Source organism: Coenobita brevimanus, chromosome 103 (assembly GCF_032717465.1).
Source record: "Coenobita brevimanus isolate Jiangsu-jjx chromosome 103, ASM3271746v2, whole genome shotgun sequence".
NCBI lineage: Eukaryota > Metazoa > Arthropoda > Malacostraca > Decapoda > Coenobitidae > Coenobita > Coenobita brevimanus.
In genome coordinates this window covers 14,935,549-14,955,465 of record NC_137056.1, presented here as the reverse complement: position 1 = coordinate 14,955,465, position 19,917 = coordinate 14,935,549, and positions in this window count along the sequence as shown.

Below are 19,917 nucleotides of genomic sequence, written 5' to 3'. Positions count from 1 at the left end.
AGCTAGAAGCTGCCCAGTGCAGTCAAATGACACGAGGGCACTTACAAACCTCCCCCCCACACGCACATTCCCCCAAGCCTCAGGGGAAGAAAATACAAAGGAGAAAGCACAGAAGGCACCTCCCCACTGCCCCCGCATCCCACCATAATGACGGGGGCCACCTCACATCTCCCCCAGTCTATGACAGGGGGAAACGTCATCTTTCCTTTTCCTCCCCTCTCACTATCTCTTCTGTTCTACCTTCCCCTATTCCTACACCTATACCTAACCTTCCCACCCCACACACCACTATACCCCCTCAACACAAAGCCTGCCTCCCCCTTCACAGGCCTCCTAGGACCCTTACCTCGTCTTCTCCTAACCTACTTCCTAAAACCACCTCCCCGTCTTCTGCCTTCCACCTACCACCCCGCACCACCCACCACCATCACTTCACCACCACTCGCTTTCCCTGCCAATATGGTCAACTCATTCACCTTCCCTATCACACCCTCCTCCTCCTCATCCTCACCCACCTTTTTTTCCTCGCCCACCTCCCCTACCCCACCTTCAACCTTGCCGTCCCCACGGGCCCTCAGCTCATCCCCAGTAACCTCACCAGATGCCTTGCCGCCCATCACACCCTGCACCCCACCACTCATCACTCTCTCACGAGCTCAGCCCCCTGCTACCACCTACACCGCCCCATCCCTGAACATTCAGACAACACCGCGAGGCTGCATCTCCCACCACCACCGGCTCCTTCTCCCCCCACACCTCACCCCAGCTTTCCTCGCCTCCGACAACACACACCACCTGCCACACCCCACTCCTCAGCTCCTGCCCAGCCACCACGGTTCCAGCACTGCACACCGTCCGCCACCACCCCCACACCCGCAACATCTGGCTTCGCACCCACCACCCACCCCACACCACTAGTACAGAACCTTGCTACCGCCTCAGCCTCCCCGGCTGCCACCACCCCCCACACCTCACCTGACATCTCCCCCGCCACACCAACCTCCCCTCTCTCTCCCTCACCCCTTCACTCGATGCCTCACTCACCGCCCAATCCCACGTGTCCCACCCACGCCGCCACACCCTCACCACAACCCACTACCATTGCCCTCCACTCGCCGCCCTTGCGTACGCCCACGCCGACGGCCTCAACCCCCACCATGCCCCCAACACGCACAGCAGCCCGTACTACCCAACCCCGCCCACCCCGCACGCCCACTTCCCCATCCACCCCCACCCTCAGAACCACCACCACCTGCTCAGGCCGTCTCTCATGCCCACACGCCCTATACACCCAAACTCCTACACCACCCGCCTCCCCACGACTTCACTTCACACTGTCATGATACACCAAGCCCAATCCCCTCCAACAACACTACCCAGAGACTCGACGCCGCATTACCCCGGCACAAAACCCGACCCCAACCCTCGGTGTCCAGCATACAGCTCCCTACCACACCTGCAGCAACCTTGAGCAAGATGAAGGTGAGATGGGCCATATGGGCTCCTACCTTCGGCAAGAACCTCCGGCTCAGCGGACCACACCACCTGCTAACCCTCCTCCTTTCCACCCTCACCACCTCCACGCTCTTCCTCACCTGTGACGCGGAGCAGGAAGAAAACCCCTACACCGCCGCCTGGTAGGCCCTACTACAACACCTCCAGCCTGCGTACACCACACACGACACTCACGTATACCACCTCCAGCCACGGGGATGTGACTTTCCCAGGGGGAGAGTGGTGAAATGTGTGGCATACAGCATAGTGCCCCCAGAAACGAGATGCGTGGTGTACAGCATAGTGCCCCCTGAAATGCACCGACACCCCCACCCGGACCCCACGAAGTAGCCACAGCCGAACCATGGGATGCTGTCCGACAACGGCATAAGTCAGCCCGGGTCATGCGCCCCTATAACTCCCAGCTGTCGCACTGTCACCCTAGCAGGAGGAGGACACTACCTTCGGGAAGTGGGACTGCCAGATCAGCTAGGGGTGGAGCTGCTCATTCAGCTCCAGGCATCGCCCTTCAGGAGACGGCCTACTGCCGCTCCCGCCTTCGCAAGACGGCCAATTGCCGTTCCGAAGGTGTTTCTCCCGAGTTGGCCTATTGCCACTCCTCCCTCCACCAGAAGGAGACGGCCTACTGCCGCTCCCGCCTTCGTCAGACGGCCGATTGCCACTCTGAAGGTGCTTCCCCCGAGTCGGCCTATTGCCGCTCCTCCCTCCACCAGAAGGAGATGGCCTACTGCTGCTCCCGCCTTCGTCAGACGGCCGATTGCCGCTCCGAAGGTGCTGCCCCTGAGTCGGCCTACTGCCGCTCCTCCCTCCGGCAGAAGGAGACGGCCTACTGCCACTCCCGCTTTCGTCAGACGCCCGATTGCTGCTCTGAAGGTGTTGCCCACGAGACGGCCTACTGCTGTTACTCCCTCCAGCAGAAGGAGACGGCCTATTGCGGCTCCCGCCTTCGTCAGATGGCTGATTGCCGCTCTGAAGGTGCCCAGAGGCGCGCTGATTCCCCCACTCAGGCCACGGCCAATTGCCAGGCCTTGGCACCTCATAGTTGCGTCCTTGGGCAGCCACGGCCAATTGCCAGGCCCCACGGCCAAAGAGAAATGTTGACAGTGTCATCGCCCCAGCGTGAGACAAGGGCTCGGACCTCCAGTATCGGAGAATCCCAGCGAGGCCTTACGGCTTCCCCTGGCCTCCGCTTCCTACGCCTGGCCGTAGAGAAGACCCACCTGATGGACTCTAGTTCAGGTCGGTGCCGCAGCCAATCCCTGACGGCGCCCCTCGACTCTGGGGACCGCAGCCCTCAGTCACTCCAGACCCTCCCCAGGACGCCCGGGCATGATCTCTCCACGCCCACAAGGCGGCATAAGACCTCCACCTCCGGCCGAGACCTGCGCCAGAGATTCTTGGACCTGTTCGGCCCCAGTCCTGAGGGCCACGCTCCTGAACCTAGCCCAGAGACTGCGGGCTCCTTTGCCACCTGCAGCCCTGGACGCGAGAGGAAGCCCCTGCGAGCCGTCCTGTGCCCTCTCGGCACGCCCTCCTTTGGTGGTGCCCCTATTCCGGCAGAGTTGTCGCCGGCGTGTCTCCCTGCCCCCCCCACTATATGAGTGAATCATGTTAAGTGTGGTGTTGCCCCAGAACTAGTGAAGTGACTTATGCTAAGTGTGACGTTGCCCCAGAAATAGTGTAACAGTGATACAGTGACTTAATGTACGTTGAATATCGGGGCGAGTGAAATCACGGGTGGATGAGTAAAGACGAGTGCAGAAACTAAGTTCTGGTGAATCAGACTCACGAGTGACGCCCTTGCAGAAAACCAGTAAGACAACTTCCTCGAGATATCTCTGTAGTAAAATGCACCCATGTCCTTTGTTACAAGAAAACAGTAGAGAAAGTGTCAATAATGTTCTCCCGCTTGTATTACCGTAAACACAGTGAATTTCCAGTGTCCTCCACTCTCTTTCTTTAAGAATCTCCTTCCAGCGGCTAGCGTGAACGAGGAATAGAATCGATTGTCAAAACCCCTTTGCTGTTAGAAAATACTAAGTTTGATTTAATAATACTTACTTTCTCCCAATATTACTATAACTCTGTTGTGACCCGCCGCGAGTCACTCCCCTCGCCCCCCCCCCCCTTGGGAGACTCACTCCCCGCGCTCCCAAGTGCACCTGTATTCCCTGTACACCTGTACACTAGAATTACTGTGTTGGCATCAGTATCAGTTAAGCCAGTGTCCTGCGAGATACTAATATCCTAGTTAAGGTTTTATTTCTTTGCCATGTACTGTGTTGTAATATTTGCTGTTTTTGTCCCGTGTCTGACTGTAGTAATATACGGGTAAAGGTTATTGCCTGGAGTTTTTGTGTCCTACCTCTCTTTATTGGACTAAGCCCCGGTCTCGAAAAGGGGACCCCGCTACACGTTAGGTGTTCTAGGACCGAGGAGTCGGTCCTTTTTCACCTAGCATTACAAGTATCTTGACTCATTCAGTCTCTATGTTGGCTTAAATTTATTGTTGAGTAAATACTGGTATTCAACATTTTGCCCACCCAACTCACGCGTGTGCAGCACAGGACAGTCTCCAGTTTTGTTCTAAACCCCTACCTCATTCCAGAGTCACTCACCTTGAACTCTTCTACATCCAGCCATGCAGATCGTAAATATATAACTTGACTCCCTGTATTTGTAGTGAAGACAGATGTCTTGGCTTGCTTTACCTTGAACGTCCTTCCTCATCGTGGCATTGGGATGGTCTCCTAAACCGGATGAAATATGATGATGAATGCCAGTATTTAGTCAACATTAAATTTAAGCCAACACAGAGACTGAATGAGTCAAGATACCCACTAGGCTTAATTTACAGTCTGAGCCAACTATATATTAAGAACCAAACTTCTCCTTCGTAGAAGAAATGTAATATTACGGGACCAATAAATGCTGAGGTTACAATCAGCAAATATTTCATTTCCGTATATGATAAAAAATAAAAAAGCAATTATCGTGTTGTTATAATTACGTTTTCTATTTGCATTATTTATATTATGGCATGTGGTATGACTGTGATTTACAGTTTCACACATGTTGATATTCAACATTTTTTTTTTTTTTTTTTTTTTTTTTTTTTTTTTTTTGCCCTATCTACCATTGGGGCAAAGCCCCTAGAGGAACAAGCTTTTTAAATAGGGCGGGACTGTTAACCTGGAGTCCGCAATGCCCTCTATCAGGTTGGAGTTTTTCAGTAGCACCCCATTAGTGGAAGGAGCGAATACCTAACTTTGCCCTGTGACCTTGACCTTCGCTAATTGCTCTTAAAATTAAACCCCCTCACTCATGCTTTACCCTGAACCCTTCCACAAAGTTTGGGTTAAATAAATTGAAACTGTTAGAGCTTACTTTCTCCTGTGACCTTGACATTTAATTGACTTCTTAAAATCTAAAAACTTTATTCTGGACTTTTCCTGACCCTAATCACAAAGGTAGGTCTAAATCGAGTAAAAAAACATTTAAATTGCCCTTGCCATGTGATCCTGACTTTTGACCTATTTTTTTCAAAACTATTTGTAAACACCTTGACTGCAGGCAGGATCTTCAGTTACATTTTACAGTGGTATAGGACGGCCTGGGTATCTATCAGTTGCAGGAAGCACACCTATTCCCGTAGCCACTAAAAAAAAAAAAAAAAAAAAAAAAAAGTATAACTGATGGTCCAGAAAACCGGAGAAATGCATTTTAGTTAAACTTTAATAAATATTATACCAGTAACCTTACCTTTTATTGAAATACTTTTAGAAATTAGTAAAAATTTTGTACACGTGTCGACTCAGTTTTATGTATGCATGTTGTTGATTCTCATGTAGAGTACTTCAAATTCACATGTATAATTATAGAATACTGTATCTCCCCACATGGAAACTGTTTTCATATTTAACCGGAATGTATATATTTAATATTTTCGGTTCACCGCATATGATGAAATCAGCATACTGGACACCCATCGGACTGAAAGTTTTGAAGAGCAGTGTCTGAAGGTACTATAGTCGTGGCGCGCGACTCTGAGGTTGTCATTATCGTACTCTGGCAACCTACCTTTCAAAAGTGCGTCCTATTTCGTGTATAACATGAGACGCAAGTGATTCGTGTATAATATGTTCGTGAATAACAATATTCCTATCTAATATATTCGTGCATAATGATTTGTGTATTATACGAAATCGGACACACTTTTGAATGGTAGGTTGCCATGGTACAATAATGACTACCTCATAGTCGTGCGCCGCGACTATAGTCATCCGGATAGGTTTAATCTGGATCATCAGATGTCTCTGTTGCCAACGTCAGACGATTTCATTCAACTTGGGCGAAACTTTTGTAACTGGAGGGCCTATACTCGTACAATAAGTTGAACAAAACCGCCGGGAGATAGCAAAATTAACACAATGGCATCGTCGTCAAGGGGATAATAACTACTCGCTTATAGATTATTGAATGCCTTTATTCTAACACTTTTACTTTGCAGGATCCAGATTCACAAAGTTAACATCAATTCCCGTTCTTAACAATTTGATAGTCAGAAAGGCAAAGAGGGGAGACTGCAGGATTTTACCACCCCTAATATTCTTCATGGAAAATAAAGTTTTGTTACGAGCGGGTACTAGTCGTAAGTTTGTGAATCCTGACCTATATGTAGCTGAATGCATGACATTTGGTAGTTGGAGACACAAATGCCTCATCAGTTAAATAATGGGTCACTTATGCTCATGGTTGATGGATCCTGTTTGCAGACAAACTCATTTCCTGTAAGCCCCGTCAGTCCCAAAATTGGCTTCATATTCTGTTCTTACAATAGTTCTTTCACCTCATCTTGTCCCAGATTTCGTTCCTTTGCAGCATATTTTTACGTAGTTCAGTAACAGAAAAAGACAGTGCTGTGGTCTGATATCCTTGCCATAGCACTTCTTCGCAACTAGCAGTATATATTAATTCTCATCTTTTGTTTACAGCCCATCAATCAAGCAGAAGAGATGCCAATTGTAGGCCAAGTTGAAGTGAAAAAAGTCTAGACGATTATTTCATATTAGAATAGACTTTACGGAGTAAGGGGATTAGGAATATCCGTCAGTAGGCTAACTTCTGTGTTGGGGGACACTCCTAAGTTGAGGAAATAATTTGACTGCAGCACACATAAATTACAGATTCCTTCCTCTGGTTGAAGGGATTATGGCCAAAAAAATTCTCTCTCTCTCTCTCTCTCTCTCTTCCGTGCCTAGCCAGAGCCACTACTGCATCACTTGAATGCCTCGTTGATGGGTGTGCCCTTGACCATACACTGCGCGCAGAGCCCCGTGAACTGGATGCCCTTCAGCAGGACCTCACACACAGGCTGGGGACGGAAATATAGATGATTACGATAAATAGCAATACCAGGAAAATTTTTAGATCTCTCATCGGGTAAATAGCGTTGTCCGGCATTGGAAAAAAAGAATCCTTATGTTGAAGAAGTTCTGGATCATTAACATTAAAGCATTTACATCTAGAAACTACCGGATGACTTTATTCAGTTCAACAAAGACTATTACTGATTCGTTCTAATGCTGTCCACAGGAAGGAGGTAACTTAAAAAAAAAAAAAGTGTATCGCCTCCAGTTTATCCCCAAGTCATGACTATAACGCTTTATATGATTTTGTCTGCAATCCTGCTGAAGCTGGTCTACCCCTATTTGTCTCTATATTACAACTGACCTTGCCCAGACATTTGCCTGAATATCAACTCGGGCGACTGCGGTGCGTTCCTTCATCTTCCTCCTCCATCCCACCCCCTCTGAATTCTCCACACTTGTTATTAAACTTTCTTCTAAAAATGTAATCACTGTTTAATAAGACAGTCCTAATGAGGTCCCTCCAAATGCTCTCAAGAATTGCGCTTCCGTGTTGACACCTTCTCTAGACAAACTCTTCATTCCGTCTTCCTTTCCTACTTTCTGAAAGTTTTCTCCCGTTAAGCCTTTTCCAAAGAAGTTATCTATCTCAACCCTCTGTCATACAGTTGTTATAACTCGCCTTATTTGTGTAACTCATGTTCAGTGTGATTCAAAGGACAAACAAGAGCTAAACACCTCTGAGCATTTCCAAGCATTTGTCGATAGTTCCAAGTACTTCTAAACACATCTGAAGACTTATAAATCCTTTCAAACACATCTTAATGCTTCCAAACTCTCCTAAACACTTCAGAATATTACCAAACGCTACTGAACACTTTTGAATACTACTAAGCCCTTCTGACTTCATCCAGATGCTTCCAAAACACACACACACACACACACACACACACACACACACACACACACACAAACAAACTTACATTGAGCGCCTCGACACAAGCAGCGAACATATTGAAGATGATGTACAGGAAGGCACAGAGACCAGCCAGCCAGAACCCGATGAGGAGGAGGATAATAAGCCACACCAGCGACCAGCCCACACTGCCATCAGACCCACCAGATCCCTCCCCGACACCTTCTCCCGCCCCGGTGCCGTATCCAGTACCGTAGCCGCTGCCGTGACCCTCGCCGTACCCTTCACCGTACCCCATCTTGCTCGATCTGTTGGAAAGGAAGAAGGTTAGCTGTTTGACTCAGATGACGTTTTAAAGGCAGATAATGGAACCTCCTGTGGTCATGTGTTAGAGTGTGCACCTACGAGTCCTTCTGACCTAGTTTCAGTGCCACTTAGGGGCAGACATTTAAAAGGGAGCAATCGTATGTCCTTTCATGTAATTTTACTTGTCCCCACCCTGTCAACGTTCCCTTGTTGACATACTGAGGCTGTCATTCACAAATAAACTCTCTCTTTCTCTCTCTCTCTCTCTCTCTCTCTCTCTCTCTCTCTCTCTCTCACACACACACACACACACACACACACACACACACACACACACACACACACACACACACACACACACACACAAATCAACATAATTTTCAGTTGTAACGACGTGCACTCTTGCCTGTGAGTGGTTTAACAAATGTTTTCTGAAGTGAGATATTTACCCTCGCTATTGTGATTTATTTTGTTCTCTTGGAATAAGGGTAATCCGGTTGAGAACCCTTGGTGTGGCTGGTGAGTGACACGATAATCCCTTATCACTCCCTGCGACGTGTAGGGGCCCGAGACTAGGCTACCATACATTATCCAGTACATTTAAGGATACATGGCCAACCTACTTCCCTTAATGATATTACATGACCGAAGAAACTTTAGTCACCTCCTGGAGACGGAACCCATAGATGGCCGTCATTCCGGCTGGGGAGTTGTTACCACTGAATCACCATGTACTACCAGTTTAACACTTGTTACAAAATAATATAGTGTACATTTCACAGGTAAGTTTTTTCTTTGGCAGGGGAGCTGCAAGGCTTGGTGGATGAGTTTGGGAGAGTGTTTAAGAAACGGAATCTAAAGGTGAATGTAGGGAAGAGTAAAGCTATGGTCTTCGAGAGAAGCAAAGTCAGTGAATGTTCAGTGAAGTTGGATGATGAGTAAATGGAAAATTTGAGTACGCTTAAGTACTTGGGTAGTGTGATGAGTAAGGATGGAAGTTTGGAGGGTTAAGTGCTTCAAAATGTACAGCAAGGAAGAAAGGTTGCTGGTTCCCTGAAAGCAGTGATAAGAAACAGGGAAGTGAGCATGGAAGTGAAAAAGTTATTACATGACAGTATTGTGATACCAACTCTAACGTATGGAAGTGAAGCTTGGACGTTGTTGGAGGGACACAAGTCAAGAGTGAGAGCTGTGGAAATGTGTTATTTGAGAGTAGCATGTGGAGGCACATGGAGAGACAGATTGACAAATGAGGATGTGAAGGAGCGTTGTGGTTTGGATGTGGATGTGATAGCACGCATTAAGAGAAATACACTGAGATGGTTTGGCCATGTGGAAAGGATGGAGAGTGAGAGACTGACGAGGAGAGTATGTGTAAGTGAAGTGGAGGGGGAGAGGGGGAGGGGGAGGCCAAGGATGAGATGGAGGGATGGAGTGGAGAGGTATATGAGAGAGGGGGGTGTGAGTTGGGAGCAGGGCAGTGAAATGGCGGGAGACAGGGCGACGTGGAGGCGATTTGTTTGTGGCCACCCTGTATGGGATTAAGGCGTCTGGCAATAGACAGATAGATTGGCCTGACATCACCGTGCCGCCTTATGTCTAGGTCTTTCCCCATGAACAGGACTTACCCTTTCAGCACACGAGATTTCAGTGCCGCTGCTCTATGTTTTAATTCATCTTAGGAGAACCCCGTAGACTAGAAGAAATTACTGAAGGCTATGTGTCTAATCCTTCCGGTTTGAAAAGTCCATCGTGGGATGAATATGCAGTACAATAGAAAATGTTCCCGGACCGAAACGGTTTACGTCAAAAGGTAACCCTTCACTACGATGACTTATTTTATTCTTGCAAACGCCACTCACAAACTAATTCGGACATGCAAGACTTTTCTGACTGGAGGGGCTGGATATAGTCTTCATAAACCGCATCAGTGCACGAGGCCTTCACATTGTAAGTTGAATCAAGTCTTGTGGAGGCAGCAGGAATTAAGAAATAAATACGTAATGTAATTCACCGGATTGCTGGGACTTGTTCAAACTCCCGCCATCATTCATAAGTTCATAATAACGGCTTTTGTGACTCAGGGGTGAGATTCGCCAACATTTGGCGGTCCACTCCCTGTCGCATCTGTGATTGGTTTTCCCAGGAAGAACAAGGAAAGGGGAATGGAAAGTTTTCCCACGTACTTTGTTCCCCCTGCAAAAATAAATATTGGTTACAAGAGGAATATTTCATTTACTTGTTTATTTATTTGTTCCAGCAGGAAGAAAAAGTAAAGGAATGCAGAATATCCCGCCTATTTAGTTCTTCCAACAAAAACAATTCAGTTACAAGGAATTGCTTGTAAATATGTTCGAGAACCCCATCCTAAGTTAGTGATCCATGGGGGGAGAGGGAATTCAGGGAGATCAAAATGACCCATCTCCCTTCAACCTTTTTCGTCTTCCACAGGTTTTTACCGCTGCAATGTATACCGCCTTAATGAATTTAAAACAATGTTGTATGGGACTAAGACTTGCATCTCGTATGAATTTTACCTTGTTGATGAAACCCTGTAACTTATGGTTGTAAATTATATTGTTATGCAACATATTTATTGTTATAATAATATTATTATTAATTCCTAGTTTTTTGTGTATGTCTGCCGTGAGTAATAAACAATAAACGCATTGTTTTAAGAAATACTGAATTCGCACATACTTCAGGTTATGCTTACAAATTAGGGTGTTATATACATTTTTTTTTTAAATGTAAGGAAGAAGGAACCAAAGACTAAGCCTCCAAGACTGCTCCCTCAAAGAAAATATAAAAACAAGATTGAGAGCCAATTTCAAGATCCGTTCATTTCGGGGTGCCTGAAAACAGTGCGTTTGAAAGACTGGTCAGAGGCAATAGGAAATACAGATAGAGGAAGACAGTTTCAGAGTTGACCTGTTCCATACACGAAGTACTAGGAGTAACAGAAATGGGATAAGAGTTTGTTGCTCGATGGGTGCTGCGCACCCGCCGTAGTGGTGGAGGGATGCAAGGAGAGAGTTCAGAGGAACAGTGGCCATTAAAGTAGCGATAGAAAAGAGATAAAGTTGCAACAGTGCGACGAAGAGGCAGAGGTTGAAGGAAGCCAGTAAGAGGATGAGTGTTAATGAGACGAAAAGCCTTTGAATCCATCTTGATGAGATGAGCTGTATGTAGGGAGCCTCCCCATACATGAGGGATGCATTCTACAGTGGCGAATATGACCCGTGTATAAAGTCAACAGCTGTGCAGGGGTAAAGAAGGCACGTAGTCAGGTTAGCACACCTAAAATCTTGGAAGCAGAATTTACAAGAGCAGTAATATGATCTTTCCAAGATAAATCTCGAGACAATGAAACCCCAGGTATGTTCAAAGATGATGAAGGACTGAGTTAGATAATGTGAAAATATTTTAAAGGGTACTCCTGCGGAAGATTTTGATGGGTTGAAAGATGTAAGAACTGAGTTTTTGATTAATTAAAAACAATAAGACTACTTTTACCACATTCAGAGATAAGAGTCAAGTCAGACATTAGGTGTGCCATAGCCTCATCCCTTGTTTCTTGAAGTTACTGCTGAGATGAACGCTGCGAAAAGTGGATGGAAAGATGAAGGGTGGAGTCATCAGTGAAGGAGTGGCTAGGTTCAAATGCATAGCTGAGAAAGTTATTAATGAAAAGAAGGAAGAGAGTTGGTGATACGACTGAGACCTGATGAACGGTGCCAGTCTACAACAGCAGCTATAGAACGACCAAAAAGGAAGATACAGATGAAGGCACAGACAGAGGGATAGAAACTTTAAGAGGGCAGTTTGGAAATTAAAGATTTATGCCAGACTCGATCGAAAGCCTTTGAAATGTTGAGTGCAATGGCAAATCTTTCGTCAATGTCCCGAAAGGAGAATGAGCAGAAGTCTGACGGGAAAGTGAGAAGATCTCCAGTGGAGCGTCCCTGACGGAACTCATACTGATGATCGGAAAGAAGGCTGTGATAGGAAAGGTGCTTTGATTTTTTTTTTTTTTTTTTGATAAAAAAAGATTTAAGGACTTTGGAAATATAGGATGTTAAAGCAATTGGACAATAGTTAGAGGGCTGGGAGTAGTCACCCTTCTTTGGGACTGGCTGAATGAGAACAAAGTTCCAGAAAGTAAGAACGATGCAAGTTGACACAAATGCGAAAGGTGTAGGCACAAAGGCACAGTCCTGAGGACAACAGGAGGGACCCCATCAGGACTATATGTCTTGACAGTACTGAGGCCAGTGATGACAGAAAACACATCAGTTGAAAAAATTTTAATGTGAGGTATATGAGGAAGTCAGATGGGGGAAGTGATCGAGGAACAGCATCGAAATCATCTAAGGTGTGATTGGAGAAGAAAGTCTGTGTAGAGTTCTGCTTTATCAGTTGAAGAAGCAGCTACAGCCATCATAACGGAAAAGAGGAGGGAAGAAGGATGAAGTAAATTTGTTAAAAAGAATTTTGCAAGGTGCCAGAAGGAGTGGGAAGAATTTGAGTTAGAGTTCAGAACATTTAGTATGAATGAAATTATTTTTTAGTAGAGAGAAAGACAGACTTGGACGATTCCGGGCAGACACATAAGAGATATGAGATTCAGGGGTGGCTTGGCTCTGGTACCTTTTGTAGGCCTTGGCCTTGTTGTGGACAGCATTAGAACAAGCGTGATTATTTTTTTTTTCATTAGTCTCAGGATAAGAGAAAGGAATGTATGCTTCCATGCCCGAGAGAATAGCTTCCACAATGAGCAAGGCACACTCATATAACTCCCGGCCATGGAAGTAATAATCATTCCAGGGTAAATCAAAGATGCACTGCCTGAGGGCTTCCTAATCAGCAGCTCCAAAGTGCTGCTTCTTGGGAGGGTCCACAGGCCTTACAGGAGCGATAATGGGTCAGTTTAAGGTGATCAGGTTGTGGCTGGATGAGCTCAATGGGGAGAAAATATTCGCAGCGTAGGAAGAGGGATTACTTGTAAGGAAAAGGTCAAGTATGTCGGAATTCTCTCCAGGGCGGTCAGGGATACAGGTAGGGTGCTGTACAAGCTGCTTTAGGTCGTTAAAGATAGAGAAGACGTAGTTTGTTCATTAGGTGGATCAGTGAAAGGAGAGGAGAGCCACTGGTAGTGGGGAACATTGAAATCACCTAGAATGGAGATTTGAGAGAAAGCAGAAATTGATAGGATGTGTTCCATCGTAGAAGTTTTTTTTTTTTTTTTTTTATGCTAGGAAGAAGGAACCAAACACCATGAGCCTGCAGTACTGCTCTTCCAAGAGAAAATCGAAATACAAGAGAGAGCCAAATTCAAGATCCGATCATTTCGAGATGCCTGGACACACTGCGTCTGAAAGACTGGAGATACAGACAGAGAGAGACAGTTCCAGAGCTGACCTGTTGCATAAATGAAGGACTGGGAGTAACGGTTAACTCTTGCATTAGAGAGTTGGACAGAAAAGGGATGAGAGTTTGCTGCTACACTGGTGCTAGGTGCCTGTCATAGAGGTGGAGGATGCAAGCAGACAGTTCAGAGGAGCAGTGACCATTGAAGTAGCGATAGAAAAGAGATAAAGATGCAACAGTATGGCGAAGAGACAGAGGTTGAAGGGGGCCAGTAAGAGGAGTGGAGTTAATGAGATGAAAAGCCTTTGACTCCACCCTGTTGAGAAGAGCTGTATGTGGGGAACCTCCCCACACGTGAGAGTTGTACTCTACACAGCGGCAGATAAAACCCATGTATAAAGTCAACAACTGTGCTGGGGTAAAGAAGGAACGGAATCGGCTTAGCACACCTAATCTCTTGGAAGCAGATTTTACAAGAGATGAAATAATTTGATCTTTCCAAGACAAGTCCCAAGTGAATGAAACTCCAAGCATGTTCAAGGATGATGCAGGATTAAGCTGAACATTATTAAACATTAGTGGGTACACCTGTGAAAGATTTTGTCGGGTTGGTAGGTGTAAGAACTGAGTCTTTGATGCATTAAAAACAACAAGTTTATTTTTACCCCAGTCAGAAATACAAACCAAGTCAGACAGTAGGTGTGCCATAGCCTCATCCCTTGTTTGTTGAAGTAACTGCTGAGATGGACGTTGCAGGAACCGAATGGAAAGGTGAAGGGTGGAGTCATCAGCGAACGAGTGGATAAGGTTAGATGTGCAGTTTATAAGTTGATTGATGAATAAGAGGAGGAGAGTTGGTGATAGGACAGAGCCCTTAGGAACACCACTGTTGATAGATCTAGGTGAAGTACGATGGCCATCTTCAATAGCAGCTATAGAACGACCAGAAAGGAAGCTAGAGATGAAGCAGATAGGAGGATAGAAACCACAAGAGAGCAGTTTGGAAATTAAAGATTTATGCCAGACTCGATCGAAGGCCTTTGAGATGTCAAGTGCAATGACAAAGCTTTCGCCAAAGTTCCAAACGGAGGATGACCAGGAGTCTGAAAGGTAGGTGAGAAGACTGCCAGTGGAGCATCCCTAACGGAACCCATACTGACGATCAGAAAGAAGGTTGTGATAGGAAAGATGCTTTAAAATTTTTCTATTAAGAACTGACTCAAAAACTTTTGAGATACAGGATGTTAAAGCAATTGGATGATATTTAGACGGTTGGGAATGGTCACCCTTCTTTGGGACTGGCTGAATGAGAGCAAACTTCCAGCAAGAAGGAAAGGTACAAGTTGAAAGACAAAGGCGAAAGAGTTTACATAGGCAGGAGCACAGTTCTTGACGACAACAGGAGGTACTCCATCAGGCCCATAGGCCTTGTTAGTATTGAGGCCAGTGATGGCAGAAAATACATCAGCTGAAGAAATTTTATTGTCAGCCATGAGGAAGTCTGAGGGGGGAAGTGATGGAGGAACAGCACCGGAATCGTCTAAGGTGGAATTGGAGGAGAAAGTCTGAGTGAAGAGATCTGCTTTATCAGTAGAAGAAATAGCTACAGGGCCATCAGAGTAGAAAAGAGGAGGGAAGGATGATGAGATAAAGTTGTTAGAAAGGTTTTTGGCAAGGTGCCAGAAGGAGCAGGAAGAATTCGAGTTGGAGTGTTGAGAGCATTAAGTGCGAATGAAATTATTTTTAGCAGAAAGAAGAACAGACTTAGCACGATTCCGAGCAGAAACAAAAAAAAGATGTGATTCAGGAGTGGGTTGGATCTGGTACCTTTGATAGGCCCTCTCCTTGTTGCAGACAGCATTAGAACAAGCACTATGAAACCAAGGCTTTCTTGCATTAGTCAAAGGATATGAGAAGGGAATGTATGCTTCCATGCCCGAGAGAATAACCTCCGTAATGCGCAAGGCACACCCAGATGGCTCCCGACCATGGAAGCAATTATCATTCCATGGAAAATCAAAGAAGTACCGGTACTGCCTGAGGGCCTCCCAATCTGCATCTCCAAAGTGCCACAGTCTACGTTTCTTTGGAGGGTCCACAGCGGTACTGGAGTGATAGGACAGGTTAAGGTAATAAAGTTGCGATCAGAGGAGCCCAACGGAGAGGAAAGATTAACAGTGTAAGCAGAAGGATTAGTTGTAAGGAAGAGGTCAAGTATGTTGGAGCTCTCCCCAAGGCAGTCAGGGATATGGGTAGGGTGCCGTACAAGCTACTGTAGGTCATTAAGGATAGAAAAGATGAAGGCTTGTTCATCAGGTGGATCAGTGAAAGGAGAGGAGAGCCAAAGCTGGTGTTGAACATTGAAATCTAGAATGGAGATTTCTGAGAAAGGGGGAATGGATAGAGTGTGTTCCATCGTAGAAGTACGATAGTAAAAGAATTTTTGATTGTCAGTAGAATTAGGGGATAGGTAAACAGCGCAGATATAATTTGTCAGAGAATGACAGGAAAGCCGAAGTCAGAGTGTAGAGAATTCAGAAGAATTAAGTTCAGGAACAGGAAAGCAAGATAAGTCGTTGTATATATATACACAACAGCTACCTTTGGCTTTGAAGGGAGTATAGAGAAAGTTGGAGGATGCAGAAAAGGGTTTGCTGTCAGTTGCCTCTGACAGCTGAGTCTCAGTTAGGAAAAGAAGGTAAGCTTTAGAGGAGGAGAGGTGGTGCTCAACAAAGTGAAAGTTAGAGGAAAGGCCGTGAATGTTGTAGAAATGAAGAAGTGAGTCAGTGGTTCCAGGCAGTTCGAGTCTTCACCAGGAGAGGGGCGGATGGTGGGGGCATTTATGCTCCACCCCCCTTTGGGACTCCGAGGTGTTTAAAGATGCCATAATTTGTTTCAGTTTTGGAAAAGGAAATGTAGTGTGGACTTTAGTTCGGTGTTAATAGTTAGAGAAACTTGTATTGGGGAGCATGCTGGCCTACTCTCTGTGTTACTGAGACACTGAAAAAGTTCAGCAAAGGGGGATGGTCAGGAACTAGTCCCGAGGCCTGATGAAACGGGAGCTCAAGCTCTCCCTGTCATCAGCTTTCCATCCGCCTTGGGAGTACTGCTCTGCTTGGCTGGTGCTACAGTCTACTCCTCATAAAAGGTAGTCAACTAATTTTGCATAGTAGGACTATAGGATAAGTACTCATCACAGATTTTTTAGTCAGAATGTGACAGGATAGTCGAAGCCTGACTGTCGAGAATTCAGAAGATTCAAGTTCAGAAACACGGGCGCAAGATGGGTTGATGCATACATATACACAAGCGGCACCTTCGGCTTTGTAGTAAGTATAGAGAAAGTAAGACGATACAGAGAAGGGCTTGCTATCAGTTACCTCAGACAGCTGAGTCTTGGTGAGGAAGATGCCACCTCTCCGTCTAATGCTGAATTGTAACGATAAATTAACACAAGGATATAATGCTAGTCACGAAGAAATGCTATGAAAAGAATGAAGAGTCGATAGCGTTGTCTGTTCTGCCAATGAGCTGCGTAAAATAAACTGCAAAAGAACGGAAATCTCGCAAAAATTTAGGTGAAAATACTGTAGTGCCTCTCAATCCTTTGAATCCGGTGGTGTAATGTATTCGTTTATTCGTACTCACTGCAGTCAGTCTTTATCCAGGTTAAGGGAGATGTCGTTTAGCAAATATGGTTAATGAAGGCTTTATCCAACTCCAGTTCCAAAAGCCACTCGTCAGCTGAATAAACTCATTTGGTATAATCAGTAACAGAATGTAAGATGCGCCATCGGACCGAAGGGGTAAACACGGTCCAGGAGCCATATTTGCAAATACCCTCTACTTTCGGTTGTGTTTAGCAATGCATACCGTAATATACTACATGAGTGGAGTCGGGATTCCAGGGGCTTGAATGGTGAGTGAATAAACGTGGGGCCCATTTCACTGGGCATGTTTTTCTCTTTTCTTGCTCTCTGATCCTTAACTTATCCTATTTTGGTTTGAGCAGAGAGGTCATGATGATGTTGATGATGCGTATAAGACTGCTTCTTTGCAATGTTGTCTTCACTCATTCAGACGTCAAAAACTTAACAAACTTGAGTGAATTTTAAAGGGAAACTACGAAAAACAAAATGAAATGCTTCTGATATTGGTCACTATCTTTACTTCGATGCCTTTTTGTTTTGTTTTTGCTACCTTCAGACGATTTTGATAATCTTAGGAGAGACTCTTCCAGAAGCAGGGATTTGATACAGCCTTTTTACAGCCGCTCAGGACGATAGATCTTTCTTACGTTATATGGAAATATAATGCATAACAAGAATGTAATACGAAGTACAGTATGTCATCATACTGGAGGAGCTACCTGACTCGTTTGCTCGAGAAACTGGTCCGGTGAGGTACTTTATTCTTGCTACCACTAGACGATTTTATGCAACTTTGGAAAGATTTCAAGCTCAAGAAGTGAGATACAGCCTTCATTAAGCCCTTCACTACTAGAAGCCTGACCTAAGATGAATAAAATATTATGAAGTTAGCAAGAATAAACTAAAATTACGTCATCAGACTGAAAGTGAAAAATGCGAAGAACAACGATTTCCGAAAAAGGTTAACTGCCGTGAGAACACACAGGAACCGGGATATTGGTTAACCCTGTGCATCCGGTAACGTCTCTTTTAGATTATTCTTGCTTCCTCCACACGATTTTATTCAGATTAATTAACACCTCTGATAATGAACGGGTTAATGAAGGTTTTATCTAACTCTTTCAGTTTGAAGAAGTCTTCCCTAGACCTACCAAATTCGTGTGGAGGAGGCAAGGATAAGCGAAAAAAAAAAAAAAAAAAGTCGCCGGGTTAGCAAGTTATCTAATCAGGTGTTGGATAAGAGGGGAGTGTCGCTGGGAGTGAACAAAAACAAAAAAAAGGGTAATGATAAGGGAAGCATTACGTCTTTGTAACTGTGAGCGTTAACGGGACCTGGGTTAACAAACTTACTGTAAAGTCCCTTTGTAACCCAGTTTTTATTTTTTTTATTTGCAGGAACAGACAAGGGAATATCGTTCATGCTCCTGTCCTTACTATTCCTCCAATAACCAACCTTTTTTACACGATAACTTTCCTCTAGTAACAGAGACTTATTCTGCAAAAAGGACGTGGAAAGGAGGATGCTGAATATTCCTGTGATATCTTTTGTTCATCATGCAGAAACAAATTTAAGTCACTCGATCATAAATACGTTTCCGATTTCTGCCCCGTGAGGTTTTAGTTCGAAATTTGGGATGTATGTTCACCTAGGTTTTCCTTCTGTACATCCATCTCAGAATTTCTCCAAGATGTCATTATTTTTCCCTATGAAACAGTGTACGTAAGAGTTCCGCTTATTTACTTCCCCGTTGTTCTTGTTGCTGCTGTTGTTTTTAGATTCAGTCAATCACCCTCAGGTTTTATAGGACACAAGGTGCTTCACTCCCGTACACTTCAGCTAACTGCCCTCATGGTCCTGCACCTGTCGAGTTCTTTTGTACTTGTGTGTGTGTGTGTGTGTGTGTGTGTGTGTGTGTGTGTGTGTGTGTGTGTGTGTTCCCGAGGCCTTGTAATTCATCCACATCCCACTGGATGATGTCTCACACGTCAGCATGCCACCACCTGGACACTACCTCGAGATGTGCTAAAGATGACAGTTTCAGGAGTGGTGTGATGGTAATAGCGGAGTAATTTTTATGGCTGAATGGTCCTTAATCCCTTCCATTAGAGCAGGGGTTCTTAACCTGGGGTCCATGGACCCCTTCAGGGGCTCCATGAAGGTCAGAATAATTGAGAACAATTTAGCGATATTGCGTGATGGCGTTTGGCATAATTAGCTGGCCTCTCCCCCCCAAAAAAACAAAAACAAAACAAATCGAAGAGTCTTGAAGAATTCTAGTGTTCGTTGACACAAGCCTACCCTCGTCTTGCAAAGCGAGCTATAGGTGCTCTGATTCCGTTTGCTAGTGGGTCAGGGTTTTCAGCGCTTGTTTCTATCAAAACGAAAAGTCAAAATCAACTGGATGTCAGCAATGACATGCGTGTTGCCTTGTCAAAGACCACTCCACAATTTCATCTTCTTATTCCGGCCAAACAACAACCCTCTCACTGAAATGAACTTTTGAGCAGAATTAACATTTTATTTTGTTTAATTTGCACAGGTTGGATGTACTTCATTTTTTCGAGTGGTCATTAGTTTTTGCATGAAAAAGAGTAAGAAACATATTTCTCTGTAAAGACTGTTTTATACTTTGTCATAAACTGCGTGAGGAAGTTTTCAGTAAAATAAAGTATATTCATTGCATGAAAAATGGTGTGTTTATGTGCTTATGTGCATTTTTGTAGGGAAGGGGTTTATAGCTTTCACCAGATTCTCGAAGGGGTCCGTGACTCAAAAAAGATTAAGAACCAC